The sequence below is a fragment of the Pogonomyrmex barbatus genome, unplaced genomic scaffold, assembly GCF_055798465.1.
Source record: "Pogonomyrmex barbatus isolate J1 unplaced genomic scaffold, ASM5579846v1 scaffold8, whole genome shotgun sequence".
In the NCBI taxonomy this organism is placed as follows: Eukaryota; Metazoa; Arthropoda; class Insecta; order Hymenoptera; family Formicidae; genus Pogonomyrmex; species Pogonomyrmex barbatus.
The window spans coordinates 1,201,738-1,223,436 of record NW_028297182.1 but is presented as its reverse complement, the minus strand read 5'-3'; the positions used below and the strand labels follow the sequence as shown (position 1 = coordinate 1,223,436).

Genomic DNA, 21,699 nt, shown 5'->3' with positions numbered 1-21,699 from the left:
TTACGATTCACAATTTGCACAACGCGACGCGATGTAATTAGCACGTCAATCCAATGAAATTCGCAATGAAAGTGTAGTCTGGCGTGCTCGAGACACCTCTCTCTCTCTCTCTCTCTCTCTCTCTCTCTCTCTCTCTCTCTCTCTCTCTCTCTCTCTCTCTCTCACGCACGCACGCACGCACGCACGCACGCACGCACGCACGCACGCACGCACGCACGCACGCACGCACGCACGCACGCACGCACGCACGCACGCACACACACACACACACACACACACACACACACACACACACACACACACACACACACACACACACACACCCTCTTTCTCAACTTTCGGCAGGAATAAACGAGTGTGGTGCTTTTCGCGAAAACGGCCGCGTTACAGACTGCCGATATTAATTGCCAGTTTCATTAACCGCCTCGCGGCGGTAATCGCGCGCATGTAACGTCATTCATAAGAATTTCGCGGCGGCGACATTTTACGGCTCGTATATTTTTTATTACCTGTAATCTCTCTTCTTTCTTCTCTTCTGTTGCCCGACTGACTTAAACGGTTGACCGAGTTTCACGTTCTGCAAACAGCAGCAGGCTTCATGAACGTAATCAAAATAACGAAAACATAGGACCGAATGAACTGGACTGGGAAATCTGTCGTCCGTTGTTGTTATCGTTACGTGCAAAATGTAGTACACGCGCGATCTTTCTCCCTTTTTTGTTTTTTTTTGTTCTTCTTTATCCATTTATTTATCCTTTTTTTTTTTATTCCGAACGTGTCGAACGTGACAACCGCGTACCCGCCGCTCAAAAGTTGTAATAATTACGTCCTCGATTATATATGAATGGGATTCGCCTCAACGTCAGCAGCGGGGGATGCGTCGCGCTAATTACAGGTTTCGCAAATAAGCCAACAGGGCCGTTAATTTTCGAAGTAATTAAACACTCGAGGGGGAACCGCGTTCTCTTAATACAAGCGACAATAGCGTAGAATGATTTCAATCAGTAGTCAATCGCAACGCGGTTGGTTATCGGTTTTGTCCGACAGATACGACGTAAACCTACGACAATCTTGCACGCGACGTGATTCCCTCCCCGTTCAGCCTCTCATCTCTCCCTCCGAATCGATTCATTAGGGGGCTGATCCGATGGTGGACGGTGCTTAATCGACTGTGCTTAAACAATGCACCTCCTCCGCGCTTTGGCACCGTGCTATAAATAAACGGGCGCTCTCCGCCCGAAATTTTCACCGTTATGTCCCGTCGTGTGGCGTTATCACGCGGAACACGGCCGATTTGGGCCGAGAAAATGTATACAATCTCGACGTTCCCGTTGCGCATTTAGCGTCAAATATGGCCGCCCGATTCTAAACCTTCGTTTACATCCAGCAGAGCCGGACAACCACGTCTGGCGTTAAATCCGAGATGGGAATATGAGCCCGAAGACCCCGTGTACATACTCGTGTACACAACGTGCCGTCTCCTATAACGCAGCGTTCTCCTGTAATGTGGCGGAACAACATCCAATACGTGCTAAATTTACGGCGAGGACGCGAGTCGATCGACGGGAAACGTTTGAGTATTGGTATCGAATATTCTTCCCGGCTTCTGTTCGTCTCGTTAAGAAAACACGCGAAAAATTGATATTCGAGTCTCGAATCTTCGAACGCAACAGGATAAGAACAGTATTTTTCTCGAGTATTTAGAAATTTGGCCAGATCTAAAAGTAACTTTATTTGGCCATCCAAGTAATTATGTAAGACATTTAATAATTAAAATATCAAAAAAAAAAAACACGAAAAATTGGTATTTATAAATCTTGAATCTGAATTTTGTTTGGCCAATCAAAGTAATTACGTAACAGTCTAATTGATTGTTAAAATTTTTTCAAAAATTTTGGCAGTTATCATTACATGCTTGAGCGTCTTGTATAATAATAATTATTATTATTTTGGCTCAATAGAACTGGTTTCAAATTTTTAGATTTTTCAGCAAAATTGTTCTTTCCGTTGTAAATATTATCGAAGATTTTAGTGAGAAAAGCGAGCCGGGCGTATCAAAACTGTACGTGATTGCACATACGCTAATGCACACGTTATTACACAGCGTGCAGCACAATAACCGGGGGCTTTATAGAGACTATAGAAAGACGCATTTCCTATATTACCTAAAAGACAAAAAGGACAGCGTCTCGCGCTCAATGCGGGCTTTTGTCCGAGAATGGCGCGTTTGAATTTTTCACGGCTTTCCGCCTTATTGGGTCCCGTAATTCCTCAACTCTGTTGAAAGCCATTTTAGTCGGACGGTTTGTCTTATTAATCGCATCGCGGCACCCGCGATGGAAAATTTGTTATTTTAAAAGACGTAATGAATTATTTCACGTTGGACTATATTCCGATATCGCGCGCTTTACGACGGTTTTAAATGTAAGCCAGAGCTCGAAATTAATATTAACAATATTTCATATACTTAAAAGAATTAAAAAAAAAAAAAAAACGTATAACGTCGTTATTTTTTATTGCTCTCCGGCTGTCAATATTAAGCGTTTTGCCAATAGAAACTTTTATGCGCCAATTAAAATTCTCATAGAAAACAGATTTTTCGAGATTAACAATTATTCTATTCGCGTTATTTCTTCCTTCCGTCTGGAGTAGCTTTTTAGCGCTTATTTCTATCTTTATAAGTCAGATATAAATTATGTTTGGTATTTCTGCAAAAAAAAGTTAATGAATAAGTACGGTCCGAGAAATTGCGTTCACCGTTACACGGAGAAAACAGAAATGTATTTTGCTGAATGAACCTTTAGTCTTGTTTACAAAGCGGGCGCCAGTCAAATTCGTAGAATTCATCGAGTATGGAAAAAACGGAATTGAATTTTTATTCTTTCGCGTGTTTCGCGAGCGGACGTTGGGACGCGGTGTATTTTCACTTCTATTCATTTACGGGAACTATGCCAGCCAATAGGGTACAATGAATACGGTGAATTAACGGCGCGGGGTGGATTTTCCCCTCTTTCCGCGCGGATCTCGAAGCGTAAGATTCGATGAAACTATTCCGGTGCACTGTTCGGTGTAATCAATGAACGCGCCCCTTACAGCACGTTTATCGATTTGTTGTTGTAAACCCCCTTTATTAGTGGCGAGTAAAAAAAAAAGAACGTTTACTTTTCCCCCAAGGAGTTGTACATTTAAGCGCCGCTACCCGGGCAATTTTAATTCGTTACAAAGGATAATATTCACGACGGATAATATTTGCGCGTTAAGTTCGTAGACACTTGGTTTATAAATATAGATAGCTAGGCTAAGCTCGCCTCGTATGAACCGGCTTGTCTGATCCAGATTATGATCATAAATGGTTCCGTTGTAATATGCATATCGTGAGGGGCAATCTTAGCGCACTTAACCCCCCCCCCCCCCCCCTTGAAGCTTATTTAGTGAGTGACATAATTCGCGCTGCATCTATCGCTAGCTCCGCTTATCAGATCGGAGATTATTCTCAAAGTCTCTCGCCCGAAGGGATCTCGGAGACAATCGAAAGGAAAAACCTTAATCATTGGACTTTATAAACGTGACCAGAGAGGCGAGATCAACACGTTTACGAGCGACGTCATATTTGAATGATATATACGACCGTGCCGGTTTGCGGTTTCGCTTCTCGCCATATACCATATACCATGTCGTATATATCAGGGTAACCAGAGATTTATATCGCCTCGCCTCGAATGGAGAGAGAGGTACAAAATAATGATCTTTTCTTGCTGTTGTAAGTTTTATTGGCCGCCGTTCTCTTTTCGCGATTAAATTAGACTTCCTCTTAGGTACAATCGACTCGAATCAACTGGGGAGAACGAAGTTTTCTTATCTGTAAATACAGCCATGAAACACCGCATGAGGACCGCAAAAACATTTCAACTCCCGAGCTGGTAATGGCTAAGGAACCGCGTGACGTCCAAAAATCGACTGTAAAATTAGTCAAGGAATCTCTTACGGCGAAGAGTCCAAATTATATTGATTATATAAAAAAATATAAAACTCACGATCAAAATTCAGGAATGAACAATTTTGCTGTGGGATTTAAAAATTTGGCCGGATGATGCAAATCTGAAAAATAATTTTGTTTGGACCATTAAAATTATATGGGATATTATACGTTTAAATGATGATAATATTGCAAGATTCTTTTTTGCTCTCTAGAAATCAATTTGAACCTACATAATTATTTTGATGGTCCAACAAAACTGTTCTTTCCGTAGAAATACAGGCGGGAACTTTGACGCAGGCAGGCGTCACTTTACGCAAATAAATTCAAATTATACGTATTGACGACGTGCAAATCCCGTTTGATCACGGGCGCCACCGCCGACTCTGTCACCGGGGCGTTTTTGAACATCGCTTTACACTTACTAACCCACATCTCATCGTAAACGTACTAACTCGACTCTGCCATCACGGGGCGAGGCGGGGGGGAGGGGGAGGGAGGGTCACCGCAGGATCCATGTCGCCTACGTGATGCCACCGGAATAGATTTCCGTCAGTGTCGCCGGTGATTCATTTCTAACTGACAGGAAAGGAGAAGCCCTCGGCTTCTCTTCGGGGGTGGCTTGATCGGGGAGGAGCCGGTCGCGTTTTCCATCGCGTCTTCGCACGTGGAGAACGCGGGGGCGACGACGCCTAAATTCACCGGCCACGCTGGGGAGCTTATCCATTAAAATATCATCTCGGGGAGATGTCCGCGCGAGGAGGAGGAGGAGGAGGAGGGGGAGGGGGGAGGGCAAAGGCAATTAGTTACTGCCATAAATTACCATTACGCGTACCGCGGCGGCGGCGGCGGCGGCGGCGGCGTCGGCGGCGGCGTCGGGTTGCTACCAACCAGCCGATCCTTTTTATTCACCGCCCTGACTCCTGATATCGGGTTAATGAAACGATGCATTGCGCGAGCCGCACGGTTGCCGCCGCAATCGATTTTAGTTAGGTGTGCAACGGGTGTCACATCGGCGCGCGCGTGGATCGTCTTATAATATGCGCCACGAATAGCCTACAAAGAGAGAGAGAGAGATAGCGACGGCAAAAAAGAAGGGCAGAGATCCGGAGGGGGGAGGGGAGGGAGGGAGGGAGGGAGAGAGGGAGGGAGTTATAATGGAAACAATATTTCAGCCTGTCCGAAATAATTGCCTTTCCGATAACATGCGTGGAATCGGTAATAACAGGATTAATAGCCAGGTGTTACAAGGCTCAATCAATAACTCTAACGTCGCAGCTAACTGTAATATCACTGGTCATCGCTTTGCAAACATTTGCGCTTTCAATAAAAATACGATCTATTGAGTGATACTTCAAATTAATGTTTATTTGTATCGGAGCAATGTTGTATCCGACGTGCAAATGGAATGAATCTCGTGGAGGGAAAAAAAAAGAAAACACACAGGTATTTACATGTATTCATTTGAAATGTGTTCCATACTTTTGTATGGAAATCGTTCGCGAGTCAGTAAATCATTAGTTCCCTATCGTAAATCATATGGTTTACGGACTGATTAGTACGCGATCGATCCCCCCTCCCCTCCCCTCCCCCCCCCCCCTCCCGATATATCGACGTGTTAGTATTTCGGGATGTTATCGGCGGAAGTACTCGTTAATGGGCTCGGCTGAAGGAAACGGAGATACGCAGCGTCCACTGACAGGGCAGGTATATTATCCGGGATTTCCGTTTTTCCGGTGACAATATTGAGAGTGGAAACGCACCATTGTCCCCCGGATCCGTATAAATCTAAGCTTGTTCGCGAAATAGTTGTACGCACCATGAATCTTTCGCGAGTGCCCGTACAATCTCCTCTAGAGCTCGCGCGAAAAATCTGTCGCCCCCCCTTCCCCCCCCCCGTTAAGATAAAAATGGAAACGGCACGTCGCGGCATTACATTTTCGCGACAAACGCGACGTAACGTCAATTTCCGGCTTTCCGCTTTTTCGTTTTTCCGTTTCCACGAGAGTTCCACGTTTCGTTACTGAAAAAAAAAAAAAAAGCGTGATCCCACGCTTAAAATATTATGAATAAAAAAAGTGTTGTAATAATAACAAAACAATAGAAAATGTGATAATTTTAAAATATAGATGCTCGAAATTTCCATTATCTTATCATTAAAACTAGAAGGTGGTACATTTTTTTTTTTATTTACTCACTACTTTTTAACATTTATCCAACATGTTGATTTTTGTGAAAATTTATTTAACAGTTGACATCACTCTTTACTCGCGCGTCTCCGTTACGCGCGGTTATTTAATTTGGCGAATGTCCGTTAGCGTACGAAAGACGTTATTGCCGAGGAAGAGTCAATTTTCAATTTTATCGAAGAATCCGCTTCTCCGATCTGACGGCAATTAAGTGTCGCACACGTCGCACATATATTCTCCGTTATTAGCTCGTCGATTCGCTCGGGAAATGAAAATTAAGGAAAATTCCGCGTTCGGGATCTCTTAATGAGACGGGAGAGAGGGAGAGAGGAGGGGAGGGAGAGGAGGGGGTGAACGTTCAATTACAAACCGAGAGCAAATCGCCGTGCCGTAGAGGCTATACTCGGCTATAGTCGCGGTCGTCGAATTTGGGGCCGTGCATTTCATTAATGAGACGGAACGGGCGCCGTTGCGGGGAGAACGATTAAGGTTTGTAACCTGTGGTTACAGCCTCGGTGTAGTACTGGTGGTTTCACATGCGAACGTCGGCTCCGCTCACGAACACGTGCACGCGTGTGCGCACCACACGCGAACCACTGGCACACAGGAATCGCCGAAAATGGAAGGGAATTATCGAATTTTCGGGATATTGGCAGCCGGAGCGACGTCACACACACACACACACACACACACACACACACACACACACACACACACACACACACACACACACACACACACACACACACATCGCCGCGACGTTCTACGCGCATCCACGGGATGTCCCGGGAAGCGCGGGTCGCACGTTTGTCTCTGAAGGAAATTCTCGACGAGTCACGTTTCCAACGGAGACTCAGCTCGCGCTTCGATTTCGAATTTTCACGACTGCGACTGTTTTCCACGGTTCATAATCTCAAAGTCTCAAAGCTTAAGTAAACAGCTGATAAGAGAATTATCGTGCCGATGTTAAGCGTCCTTCGTCCTTAGCGTAGACTCTCTAGAAGAGACACGTGTGCGTTTGCAATTACGCGTCACGAGATATTCAACCTGTACGAAACTTGTGATATCGAAGTCTTTTTGATTTGCCGGCGATTTACTTCGCGATCTGAAATCTGTTGAGGGAGGGGCCAGGATGAAAATCTTACGAGGTCTTTTAATACCTCTTTTGTTCTCAAATATGCATATTGGCGCTTCGCGTTATTTGCGATAATTATTCAACTCCGGCTCCGCGGGAAGGGATTAATACCTCAGGATTAACGCCCGAACTTTATTGGATCATTGTAATTACCGTCGGCGCGCTCCCGTTCATTCACTTGCGAAATCCGTAAATGGAGGGTGCGTTAGATTTGCGTTAGATTTTATTAAATCACCCCCGCGAAGTGTGCGAAACGTGACAGAACTGCATCATCCACGAGGCACGCCCGCGAGTAACCGTTTATTAAGTTACGGCGCATCAAATGTGCTTTTTCGCTGCAGCGCTGCAAATTCAAATTGTCCCCTCCCCCCCCCACCCCCGTACTTTGATAAATATTCTCTCGTATTTGTTTCGTAAATCACGCAGCAGGCTTTTACAGGGCAGCGACGCGAGAGAAGCGTCGTATCGCCGAAAAAAAAACAAACAGTCGTTTTGTAGCGGCGCCCGCAATTTCGCGCGTTGTTGGACAAATCTGTTGTTTAATATCGCGTCCCGTTTTAAACGAGCCGGGATTATTTTCAAAGTTAACGCTCGCTGATTGCCGAATGCCATAAACGTTTCCGCGCATTGATCTCCATTGAGCATCCGGGCCTGCTTCGATTTTGCATAAAAGCTCCAGTATTTGAATTATTGCGTGCTCGGCATTGTATATTCGTAAAAGTAAATAAAAAAAAAAAAAAAAAGGATGTAATTCGCAGTAATTGATTTCTACGTGTAAAGCGTGAAATACGTGCAACGCGTTGTGTATACGCGTTTATGGTTAATAAAACGGGATTAAAGTGATTTTTTTCCTCCTAGAGATTCATATTTCAACCTTTCCGAGTTCCCTGACGGCAAACGTCACGGTAAATGAATAAATATAAAACGTTGGTTTGCGACTAACCCGGCGGCCACTGGTACACTTTGTGACTTACATCTGTACAGAGAAAGTTGTTTTACATCGCGCACCAAAACAGCACACTCGCGCTTTATTCGAGGAAAGAATATATTACGTCACTTAATTTTGTATCTTGCACCAGTTGCTTTTTACAAAAACGATCATTTATATATATATATATGTTCCTTAAGACCAAGTTTTTATAGTTATTTTAGTTGTTATATGAAAAGGTTATATGAAAAATGAAAAAAAATAAAATAAAACACTCGAAATAAAGTTTTATGTTAAGATACGAACAATTCAATAGTTATTTTGATAGGGGATCAATTGGCAATGCTAAAAATAATTATTATTATCAAATTTCACGGTGGAGTTTCTCGTGAAAATTACGATTTAAATAATGATTCAGAATTTTTATTCAGAAATTTTCAATCAAATGAAAGTATTGTTATTTTATTGTTTATTTAAGATAATAAATGAAAAACGGAGTATGATGACAAATTTATCGAAATTAATTTACAAATATATATATATATATATATATATATATATATATATATATATATATATATATATTTGCTCACCGCTTTTCGTAAGAACATAAAGCCTTATCAACTCTATCAGATACATTTATCTTTTCCTTATTTGACGCCTTAATTACAATAATTTTAATAATATTGATATAGATTATAACCACACCTCGCACTTTGACACAATTTAATTTTATTATATTGATTCTACTTTTTTTCGTTAATGAACGAAGAATTTATATCGATTCCGATATTTTTCATCTCTTTCATCTTTGACCGCAACTGCAATGATTAGACTTGCTTTCCAAATGTTTTAATTAATATGTTCACGCGTCTGATATCGCTTATTAGCTTTTCATTTAGTCACAACAGTTTTTTATTTATTTTTTATCCTTAATTTGTTATTCACTTTCATTTTTTTATGTGAACAGCTGATGATGAAGTTACATCGAAACCTTTCCATCACCTATTATTCATTATTAGCAATTAAACATTTATTTAACTATCCTATTTGCTCGTTTTATTCGACCTCCCCCCTTTCTTCTACATTTTCTATTTAACTAATACGAGCTGAGTTCCTTTGTTAAAAAAATATGCAAATACTCCGTAAAAAGTAATGTAACTGATGTAGTCCATGTATTTAAGTGCCCACTACGACCCACGCAAACCCACTCGCGCTCTTTATTACCGTTTGTTTAGTGAGACTCGAGACGGCGAGTAGCAAAGTAGTTCCACATCTGTTCTCACATTATTTCACCGAAACGCAATCGCGTCAAATATCGGGAGACGACAAACGCAATTATTTCCTACGAGCTATTAGCTCGCGCGTTTAATTAACTTCCGCGGTCAACGATTGTTAATGCGTTGGCTATTTATTGAAGCGAGTATTTCGCGCGTATTTATTCGCTTTAGCGTGGCGATCGAGAGATGGGAATTATAAATTGTTCTACTGCAATATTTATGTATGGGCGCGCGAACAATGAAATTTTGTAACGATACTTAGGTTCGATCGTTTATTATTAATACGGGTTTCGTAATTGATTGAATTTTCACGTGATGTGTTTGGAAATGTGCATCGCGCGTGCAATATGATTTTATACATGATTCGGATTGCGATTGCGATTTGATTAGTCATCAACTCGAGATTTATTCATCGTTTTTTTTTTCGCGAGATATTAGAGTGCAAACGTTTCTTTTGAGTTTTTCGGTCGTTAAACGGAATGTAAAACGGATCGATCCCGAGCCGAGCGACATTGCGATGCCTTTAATTGACAAGTTACCATCGTCATCAAGTTTGTACCTCAACGTTCGTCAGTTGTATAAAATAAATTCGGCGTGTGCACATAGTTTATATTTTGTAAAAATTTCCGTCGTTTGAATTTTCGTTTGTATTACTTTTCGATTTATATTTATTTTTGTGTGTTTTTTGCGTATTTTTTTTTTACGTTTCGATGGAATTGTGACGCAATCATGCAGAAAATTAAATTAAAGCATAAACTATTGATGTCATCCAGAAGAAGGGGATTCATGTCAGAAGTATCATTTGAAGTAAGATTAGTAAGATCTCACATTGTGAGTATGCGAGTAATTAAAATGTATTAAAAGCTTTCGTGAGCTTTCGTATTATGCAACGAAGAAATATAAGAAGAGCTAATCTAGGAAGCATTGGACGTCGAGCAACCATGGAGCAAACATGAGATGAATAGATAATTATTTTTTATTAATTTATTATGTTATTATATTTTATTTTTACTACTAGACTTATATGAAAATTACATATTATATATAGTGTGTATATAAATGCATTTACATATATTAAAAATTAAGAATATAAGTACAATATTTCACAGAGACTTGTTATCTTGAAATGCGTGAGTTAAGAATGTTAGCAAAAATGTAACGATTACAAAAATGAGGTTATAAAAGGGCATATTTATAAAATTCATATTAATATTATTTTCGATTTTTTTCATCAAAGCTGTATACATTTCATTACTTTCGAAGAACACAAAGAATTGTAACATGCTCATCTCTCGCAAATTATGCATATTATTTTAATATATTTTCCAATATTTAATTTAATATATTAAATTATCTTTCAATGAATATATATATTATATATATATATATATATATATATATATATATATATAAATAATATATATTTCCAGTAAAATCTAATTTAAAATAAAAGCCATTCTATATCGCGTGTCATATCGCGTATCGCGTCCGTTGTAGCATTAAAAGCCATATCGATATGAATGGACCACGCGGACAATGTTTTCCTACGCGGAAACACGGGGAGTTGAGGTCAAACTGGTTTCGCCGCAACCAATTTTCCCGGCGCGTCGCCGTCGCCGTCGCCGTCGCCGTCGCCGTCGCTGTCGCCGTCGCATGCAAGTGTAATATAATGGCATCACGGTCGGTTTCTTGCTAGGGGCGCGATCGAATCTCATCGCGCGGAACCGACGGAACAATGTAAAAAGGAAATTGAAAACGAAGAAGCCGCGGCGAGAAGAGGCGGCCGCGAGCGGGCGTTTATATGCGGCGCGCAAAACGGCTTCCGCGCATAAACGGGAGATACATCTCGGCGCCTTCGGCGGGGCTTTCGGAAAGTTAATCTGAGACTCTTCGAAAGCCTGCGCACGGTGAACACGACGAACAGCAGCCGATTCCGTCCAATCCGGTTCGCTACATCATTTGAGACCCTCGCGTGACTCGATGATCGTGCTCGATTGGAGCTTCCGCATGACGCGACTGCCGTTGCGGTTCCATATCTTAGATAATGGAAACCTGTCTGCACTCCGGGTTGGAAATTACGAAATCTCGAGTCAAGACGAGGAAAGGCGAAGTTTTATCGTTACTATCGTCTGTCTGTGGTTTAATTTTCCAATTATTAATAATATAAGAGAGAAGATTCTCGAGTTTTTCGAATTTTTCGAGTAATTGGCGCACAAGATGTCTGCATTCCGGGTTTTTTTTTTTCTCTCTTGTTAAAGTTTCGCGTTTGGAGTGGAGCCTTTAAAGAGCGAAATTTAATTGTTACCTTCGGGGCATAGAGATAATTAATAATCTATATGTCGTCCCGTTTGTATTCCCCGCTATCTTTTCAAAATGATTAAATACATCGCTCATTAGCACGCACACACGTTCAACGCATTCAAGTTTCGTTAATGCGTCGCGTATATACTCGAGGTGGACACGGAATACAAAATCGCGATACGGACTTTATCTGCGGCGTGGACTTCAAACAGTCGAGAATCGCACGGTAAATGAATAAGCCTGCGCGATGCCACATTCTCCTTTCCGCTTTTCGGAAGTCGCGAGAGGATAGTTCTTCAAGCCGAGCTTAATGGATAGTAGATAAATTCAAGCTAACTCTCTCTCTCTCTCTCTCTCTCTCTCTCTCTCTCTCTCTCTCTCTCTCTCTCTCTCTCTCTCTCTCTCTCTCCCTCTCCCCCCCCCTCTCTCTCTCTCTCTCTGTCTGTCTCTCTGTCTCTCTCTGTCTGTCTCTCCCTCCCCCCTCGGTTGCTTCGCAGTTTCCCACCGCAAGCTTTTTTCGCGGGGCTCCTGAGTGAGTGCAAGCTTTTAAAGATCTTCAACACCGGCGGTTTCAGCTTCGCTTCACCTAAATCTTTGCTCCATCGAGTGGAAAGGCATTCTCTCTTTCTCTGCCTCTTTCAGCTTCTCTGTTCAGCGCGAACGAAAGGGATGATTGCGCGCGCGAGTTCTCATTGACAATGCCGGACAATTGCGTTTGTACAATTATTCAACGTGTAAATCGTGTCGCGCGTGCCAATCCGAAATTGATTGAGGACGCACGATGCTAATCGTGCCGAATATTAACGCGGTCTGGATTATTTCTTTAAACGACGAGTGAACTTAATTTCCCAAGTTTACAGTTTCCAATTTATTTTTCACAGCGTTTTCCTTTCTAAAGAACTCCATTTAAAGTGTAAATTAAATTTCTTTTTATATAAAAATATATCACTCCGAATGAATATAACTGTCACTTCAGACTGAATTATTTAATATCGGTGATTTGAAATTAAAGGATTATATTTGCTAAATATAGTAACACGTCTTTCATTACGTGCACGTTTACACCTGGCGTTTCATTCAAGTCGTTTAATCGATATAATTTTTCACAGCTCATTTCTCTCACGATCTTGATAAACTCCATTTAAAAATAAAATGCAATTTTTATTTCATGTATCCTTTCCACCGATCTACGCCCCGCTTTACGACGGAAGGGAACTTAATATCGCAAAAGCGTTAGTTTAGTTAACTCTGCCGATTCCGCCAAGTCGAAGACACGAAACCCTTGGAGGAAAGCTCGCACATGTAACCAAGCTACCGCCCCGGTATCAGTGTGAAACGTCTCTCAAGATGCTTTAACTATCCCGAAAGCTTCCTCAGCTCCTTCTCAGATCCCAGCGGATCTCGACGATCGTGCGTCTGCGAATCGCAGTAATTACGAAAGAACTGCCGGGGACGAACGAGCGCCATATGGCATGTCTAACGATGCCTCCTTCGCTAACTAGATCTCCCGTTACGAGAGTCGATGTAACGAACATTACACGAGAGTGTCCATTATCCCCGAGAGTGAGATGCCAAATTTTTTTCTCCTCCTTTCAAACTCAATTATAGCTTCTGTCAAAAATAACGAGCAGTTATATAAATATGCCCTTCTTTTGTGTTCTCTCGTTTTTTGTGTCTCATTTTTTACACAGTTGTACACATTTTTGTTAATCTTCTTAGCTCGTCCATTTCCAAGATGACAAATCTCCATGAAATATTATATTTATATGTTTCTTCATTTCTCGATACTCTCAGACCAACTTCTTTTGGCTTTTACTTAAAATGTACAATTCTCTGGAATTACAAAACTTTATCGAAGATACTCGAAAACTTCTCTCTTGAAGCTCAAAGTAATTATAAATTGTATTAAAGTATTAAAAATTGTACTGTTTATTTTAGATGCAAAAGGAACCGAATTTATATAAAATTATTACAATTCTGTGGAGTTTACAAATTCTTGGAAACTAAAGTGAAAAGGAGCAGTAAAATTTCTATTCGGGTGCGCTATGTAAAAAACACGTTTACATAGCAAATGGAAAGTTATATTATTTCGCATAATTTATTCCGGCTCGTTCATTAGTTGCTTATTGAATTTAAATTGAGAATTACACGGTGCGCAGGCAACGCAAACGTTCCAGAGACGTCGTAAAGGGACCATAAAGATGTTTAAAAGATGTCTTGATCTTCCAAGAGGTCTTTTAGACGTTTGTCTGTTGGACTTGTCTGTTGTTTGAGTTTTCTTTCTTAACCGAGAGGGGCATCTCTGGAATACATTCTAACGAAAGGATTGCGCACAATGCGGGAGGGAATTTTAAAAGCTGAATATATTTTTATGCACAAACGTCGTGCCTGGAATAATATTTGAACTTCTTTATATCGTGCCGTAGGAATAGTTTGCTCTGCAAATACCGCAGACGTACGCTACTCATTTGCAAATAAATGTGCAAATAAACAAACGCTCGTCGATTTAATTAATATTCGATCAGAATGTTGTCGTTTCGAAATAATTGTGTGAAACGAAATTTCAAGGAGCGCGTTCGAAGTTTAACGAGACATCAGTTGCGCCGGCGATGACGTTAAAATCGTGACGAAATCAATTTGTACGGCGTCCCGCCGATATTTTGTATCGCACGCAACAAGTTAGCCGTAACAAGCGAACTGGGAGTGGTGTCCAAATAAAATTGAAATTAACGTGAGACCGGGGCACGTGCAACCCAACTGATCGATGCGGTATTGCGATTGCAATTTAACGCGAATTAATATCCGCGAGGCTTTCGGCGAGCCGCGTCATGGGGGCCGGGGAAAAACAATAAACGTGGCAACCAAATGAGAGAGAGAGAGAGAGAGAGAGAGAGAGAGGGGGGGGGAGGGGGGGGGGCGACGAAGAAATTTGCGCGGATGCCTACACATTCGCTATGTGCGTATTCTCGCTGATACGTGAGCGTTCCCATTTCGAGTTCTCCGCCATCCCCCATCGTCCTCATCGGGGATTCTGACACCCCCTTGACTGGGGATCGCGACAATTAGGCGAGAATCGTGGAGCTGGAGCACGGCCTGCCACGAAATTAATCCGCCGGGAGAATAACGTCCCTTCGCCATTTTGCCTCGTTGCGCTTGGTACCCGCGGCGATGACGTGCTGTAACCTGGAAGAATATGCAGAGAGCGTGACACGTATCCATTTTTCACGTATGTATTATGATAATAACGGGAAAATGCTCGAGAAAGTGAGGGGAGAGAGAGAGAGAGAGAGAGAGAGAGAGAGAGAGAGAGAGAGAGAGAGAGAGAGAGAGTCGATCATCTTTTTTTTCTTATTGGAATATTAAAACCACTCGAATTTAAACGAGTAAAAATACTCGATTTCGATCGAATTTCGATCGATTTGGGCATTGCGAATTTTTAACCGTATCAGAGAGAATCAGTATAAATAATGTAAAATCAATCTCGTGATTCGCCGAGAAACCTGTAAAAGGAGGTGGCGATAATTTCGGAGGGAAAAATGGAGCGCGTAAAGAGGGACAATAGACATAAATACTTACTTTATTTGATCGCGTTAATGTGTAACGGCGGGATAAATCACGCGGACCTACGAGGCTGTTCTCAAGACGCCGCGAGGGAGGGGTAGAACCGCACGTGCGCCCCCATTCCGCTCTCTCTTCTCTCTCTCTCTCTCTCTCTCTCTCTCTCTCTCTCTCTCTCACTCTTCCCGGGAAGAATTATGCAGGTTGCATGGGCATCGCAGTTACTTTCCAGCCGCGCTGTTATCGCGACGGAAGTAATAATTAACTGGCTGAACAAAAGATTTAGGGCTCTCCGACACCATGTCTGACCTACGAACCGTGCGGTCCCGGCGGTCCTCCCCCCTCCCCCCCCCCCTCCGCGGGGACAAAGGCTCCTCCAGCGCGACGTTCATAATTCAATCCCGATATTGTCCCGCGCGACGTATCACCCGACGGATGTCGTCTTTTCGCCATTAGGCAGAGTAGCCGGACAATAGACGGGATTCGCTATTAACCCTTTCGGCGTCGGGAATTCGAGCCGGTAGCGAACGCGGCTGGCTCGCGTAACGATAGCCTCTCCCGACCGGCACGGGTCGATGCATTTAGCACCGGTCGCACATAATGCACTCCAAGTAATTCCATTTGTCGCCCTCCCCCCCTCTGTCTCTCTCTCTCTCTCTCTCTCTCTCTCTCTCTCTCTCTCTCTCTCTCTCTCTATTTGGGATTAGATCGAAATGTGTCCATTTGCAACAGTCGTTTTAGCCCCGCGCTCTTATCGCACGCGATCCTTATCGCGCGCGTTTTAATATACAACGAGGACGGAAGGAGAGTTGATTCACCCTGCGCAATTCGGTTTAAGTGGAATGCGGGAGATTATCTCCGTTTGCATACATGACATACCCGGAAGGATTAAGTAGTCTCGCGGGGAGCGCGGGGAGAAACTTTTTCGAGAGACGCTCGCACTCGCGTGTCGCGAGGCTGATAAAATCGCGCGGTATGCACGTAAACACGGGCGATACACTTCCCCGGCTGATTCGACGTAACGTTTCGCTGAGAACGGTGATTATATTTTTCTCAGGTTCGTTGTGAGCGATCCAGACGCGACGATGGGAGCATTTTAATTTCCACCTCCGCTAAGAACTCCGCACGCCCCCATTTATCGACTCGTTATAAACGGCGAGACGAGCTTTATTAAAGAAGTTTTAATTAATTATAGGATTGTTTGTGTGTGTGTGTATGTGTGCGTTATAAGGTTCGCATAAATATCGAGGAACGGACCAACTTTTATGATTACTGTTAATGAAATGTTTATCTTTCCCTGTTTTCCCATAACGGGAAAACTCGGTTACTATCGTCGGAAAATAAGACCGTTGATAATCTCTTAGCACTTAATTCCATTCTATAAATAGTTATGAAAATCTCTGACATCTCCGTTGATCTCATCTCTTTTTTAAAATCCAAAAGGAAAATTTATGAAGTATATTCTTGGTGAGAAATGTATATAGTATTTGCAACACTAATAATTTAATATTCATGCTCACGGTATATCTCGAATTGTTGCTAGTGTATATTTTGTATTTGATCTTCGTTTAGAGATCCTAAATTCACGGCGTTAACGGATTAACCCTTTGATCATACAATGGGTATCTTTACGGTTGAGAGCCGCTTCGGAAGTCGACAAATCATCAGAGGCAGACAGACTAGTTGCTAAATGAATCGATAGAAGTTTCGTGCGCATTCCGGCGCTTAAACGTGCTTTCGAAACTATGCAGCTTCAGTATGTTGCATGTGTGAAATAGTTGCAAACATAGATATAATATTATACAACACACTGTTCTTGAAGTACGACGGCAGTGCGGAAAAGATGTTTCTCAAACTTGCAGACGGAGATGAGGAAGAGGCTGTAATAGCGGAGAAGTGTATAATAATGTTGAATCAAGATGATATGAAATAGTAATTGATTAAGTTACCGGTGGCGCAACGGCAATTTTTTTTAAAGCCTTAATAAATATCGAAGAGGAAGACAATATTTATTAAATTAAGTTAACAAGTCAATCTTCTTTTAATGCTCCCTTTTTATTTTGGAAAATTACGCTGACGAGGAAGAGTTGCGATTCAAAATGCATCCTTCTCTCGTACAAGAGTAATGTGTTCTTACACGTAATTATGGCATTATTAATGTTTACTTTAATTTAAACATCATCACAAATGTTATCCGGCTGTTGTTGAATCAATACGATTGACCGTGACTATAATTATTACGTGTTACTCGTATATTACGTAACTCGTTACGTAATATCCGCTCCGCAATAACCGTTTCACCGAAGTTAAAACCAAGATGTATTATTATCCTTTCGCCGTCGATACGTTTGCTTTATCGGCGCAATTTATATCCATCTGTTTGCCAATGCAGCGCGATGTACAATAACTTCTTCTTATTCCTTCGAACCTTCGAGCCGTTATGACGTAAGCTGGTGGACGCGCCGAAGTGCGCGACTCGTGTTTGTTTTCCAACGCTTTAACGAATCCAACGGGCTTTTCTTCTAACGCCTTCGTGCTTCCCTTTATTCACGGCGATCGTTAGCCTCCGTAATCTAAGCTGAATATATAAAATTATACACGGGCGAGATCGCGAGCAATGAAATACGAGCGGGCGGCCGCTCAAAGATGTCTCCTTCTGCTGCAGCGCTATTTACGATTCATTTCAACATTTATGATCCTCTCCCTCGCGGGCGGGATATCGTGGATATCGTGGATGCTCGGGATTTTGTAATGAACGGCTGGAAAATGCGGCTCCACCGCGCGCACGACGAACGAGCATTAACTACGCGGGAAATACGCGCCCTCCCCCCCCCCCCCCCGTTGAAATCCATCGGGCGAGTTTGCAAATCGCGATATTATCTCCCCTTTAACTCGCCCGTCAACAAGTATCGACAGCTATTTTTTTACGCTGCCGCCGATCGGTGGCGATGAAACCGAGCTTCAGCGTACCGGCGTGCAAAAGCGGCGGAATGAAAGCGGGTGTCGGTTCGCGCGTTGCGTCCGTTGCGTTCTCCGAAATATGTGTGGAAATGCGGGCGGGGCGGTATTTCGCGGTTGAATTTCCCCCACCGGGAAAACAAGCGGTATTCCGGTAGGCCTCGTTACCTCATTCATCAGAATTCGGAGATTTCTCATTCGCTATTATAGCGAAAATCAAAGGATATCCAGTTAGTTTAGTCGTTAACGCGAGTTTTTTCGAGATATTTCCAAATTCATTTCACATTTTCACGTTTCTGCGTGAACGATCGATTCGAGAAACGGCAGAAAACTACACGTGTTCGTATCGAGTGCAGTCGTTGCACACCCTCTCGAAATCGTGCCGAGCCTCCACGTTCTCTCTACTGCGGCAACCGCAGTAGAAATACCGCGTCGCAAGCCAGACATCAATTCGATGGTCCGTTTCTTCTCATGCTCTCTCTCTCTCTCTGTCTTTCTCCCCCCCCCCCCCCCTTCCGCTCCTCCCGGCATGTTTCCGCTTGTAACCGCTACTTTACTAATGGTCTACTACCTTTGTCTTAGTTTCTCGAGCCGCGACAATGCTGGTAGATGAATAGCATCGTTCGCATAGCACCGTCAGAGAAAGAAGTTACACGATTGTCTGGGAGCTACGAGGAGGACAGTAGCGAAGACTACCGATGGTACAACGGCGTACCGATACGGCAAGAATCCATTTATATAATTGAAATACACTGACCTAAAAATTGAAAGTCTCATTTTAATTTTGACAATATTTCTTCAAATCGCTTGAAGTAAGTTTCTCGAGAGTAGCACTAAAGACTAACTCAATGTTTTTTTTTTTTTTTTTTTTTTTTTTAAGAAATAATCAAAATTCGATTTTAATCGAAAAACGCGCCCGAAATTGAATTCGAGGGTCTAGTCTTAAATTTAACAACGCGTGTCATTAGAAGCTCCTCGATTGATAAAGCCCACCGTAGACAGGCTCTGTGGATTCGCGCCCAGATTTCAAAATAGAAATTATTAACATTTATAATGTTTTGCGTGTGTATTTTTTGATATCCAATTATTTTTCCCGTTCATAAAACGCTAGAACGCTATTTTGCAGTCTGAAATGAGTTATTGATCGTACGAAATGGGCTTAACGGTGTACAGCGGTAGCCGTCGTCCTCCGCTGTTCGGAGATCGCTATACATTTTGAATTTGCATGTCTCTCCGTAACGATATAGTTAACAAGAAGCACCGTTCATTCCGCGCGTTGACACAGGCACGATCGACGTCTTGTTTGCGGACGGGACGATCGGTACACACAAGCTGAAATTCGCGGCCCGCCCGAACGTGCGCGTGCATCAACGGGCCATAATCTCGGGAAAGTATCGCATTCATTCATACCCTTCGTATCTACCTCGCGTCCGCGGACAATCGTGATTTATGAAGCGAGATGATTATCTCATGCCGAATATTTTCGCCGCATAAAAAAGCTCTTTATTATGCTCGCCGGGTGAAAGCGCGGTTATCTGCGGATTTATGTGGCAAAACGCCACCACACACAGACGTGTATCGTTTTATTTACCATTTTACTTCGAGTCTCAAGTGTTTGCGGTTTGCCCGAGGAGGATAGCCCGAGACCTTGGGTATCACGTTCCTTTTGCAATTTACAATGTTATCTGATTAGTATAACCTTCTGCTTAAATTTCATATCAACTTTTGCGAGCGAACGCGAAATGAGCTGGGAAGTAAAGTTTTATTAACTCCGTATTTCCAAGCGGCGAATTTCGCACATAATGCAGTTACGAAAAATGTAAATGGGAGGAAAAAAGAGGCGCGGGGAATTATTTATATTTAGATATATTTTCGGCTCTTTTTTATTCACGCAGATTTTTATTCACGTCACCTCCATGTAGAGTCAGTTAACTTAGTTATTATATCACACACACTTGCGGAGAGCCCTGAAATTGCCCAATTACCGCGTGCACTTTATAATACGCGCAATAATAATTGAATTAAGTAGCACTCGTGCAAATGGAAGTGCGAAATCGAGCGACTTCATTTTTTTCAACGTATATATGTATGTGCAAAAAAGACGGGCGTGCGGAGATTCGCGTTCGGAAATTTGCGGCTTTTCTCAAAAATTCCCTTTGTTACCGTCAATCGGGCCTAATTAAGCGGCTCAACTCGTGCGCGCGAACATGAATGAGTCTCTTCGTGCATTTGCATGATCGAACAGCAATTAGCTTGTCTTTCGATGCTCAAAGGTGCTTTCGATCAATTGTCGAGAAATCAAAGACCTGGCCTGGAATTTGTATCGCATACGAAAATAGTAAAGACGTAAAGACGTGATATTTTTCGAGAAGGTTCCTGGTCGTTCGTTCGATCGCGAGATTTCGACGAAAGATGCTTTCGACGAAGCATTAGGCACATTAGTTTAATGTGTCATTAAAACGAAAATTTTTGAAAACGGTTTTTTTTCCTTTTTTCTGCTGCAATACGATTGCGAATTATTGCGCGAAAGCGAGTGAACCCGCCAAGTAGCAATTTTGAATAAATGAAGTTTAAGAGACGGAGTTTCGTGCCGGTGACTCCATTTACCACCGTACTATTCGTACTTTTTTCTTCCCTAATTTTGTAGAAACTCGTTTCCGTATAACATTGTTCAGTTTATGAACAATAGTTACGTGTTCCCCCGCAGTCGCGAAATTGTCACTACACCGAGCTTGCGTACTTAGCTTCATTTCTATGCTTCGAGTTAAACTATTATTATTATTATTATTATTATTATTATTATTATTATTATGTAGAACAAGCTCGCTGAAAAATAACATTTAATAACTTTAGCTTGTATTACGAGATTGTTTATTCCGTTAGAAAGCACGCGAGATGGGCAGCGTTGCCGAAATGGACGAAAGCGTTCCGTTAATTCTTGAAAAAGAGAGACCCGATCGAAAACTTTTTCGCATCGGTGCTTAATAAGTTCGAGAGAGCTTTGACGTGCCGAGAGATCGCAAAATCGAGCTGTAACGCGCGACGACCTGAGGGTTTATCGGATTAATACGGCCTGCTGGTCTCTTTGGTGTCTATCGCTCGGAGTTTTCCTACTTTCCCGATCTATTTGCCGGATAAGACGGAAGTTGGCAGCGTGGGATGGAAATCGAATTAAAAAAGGGGACGGGCGAAAATTTGTGAGGGAGCATCCTAGGTCGATTCAGACAGACGCTGGTTCAACTGCCGGTTCTTCATCGTCTTTGAAGATCGATTTTCGTCTCGCTTTAAGGATCCATTAACGAGAGAAGAAGAGACAGTTTGAGTCTAGTCACGCTAACTCGATTCCGCCATCGAGAATTAATAACGTCTATCTG

General features: G+C 42.4%; 1 protein-coding gene across 5 annotated transcripts in view; it reads left to right on the top strand.

Moving 5' to 3' along the window:
- LOC105423376 (uncharacterized) overlaps window positions 1-21,699 on the top strand; it is a 76,514-nt gene that overhangs the window by 4,932 nt on the left and 49,883 nt on the right. The window contains exons 1-2 of one of the 5 annotated variants that reach the window (XM_089084260.1): window positions 15,017-15,035; window positions 18,908-19,047. The exons of 3 other annotated variants lie outside the window; for them this stretch is intronic. The gene's annotated coding sequence lies outside the window, so the exon portion shown is untranslated. Of the gene's footprint in view, window positions 1-15,016; window positions 15,036-18,907; window positions 19,048-21,699 lie in introns of those variants that run through there. One more of the 5 variants, XM_089084259.1, reaches the window with a different exon arrangement.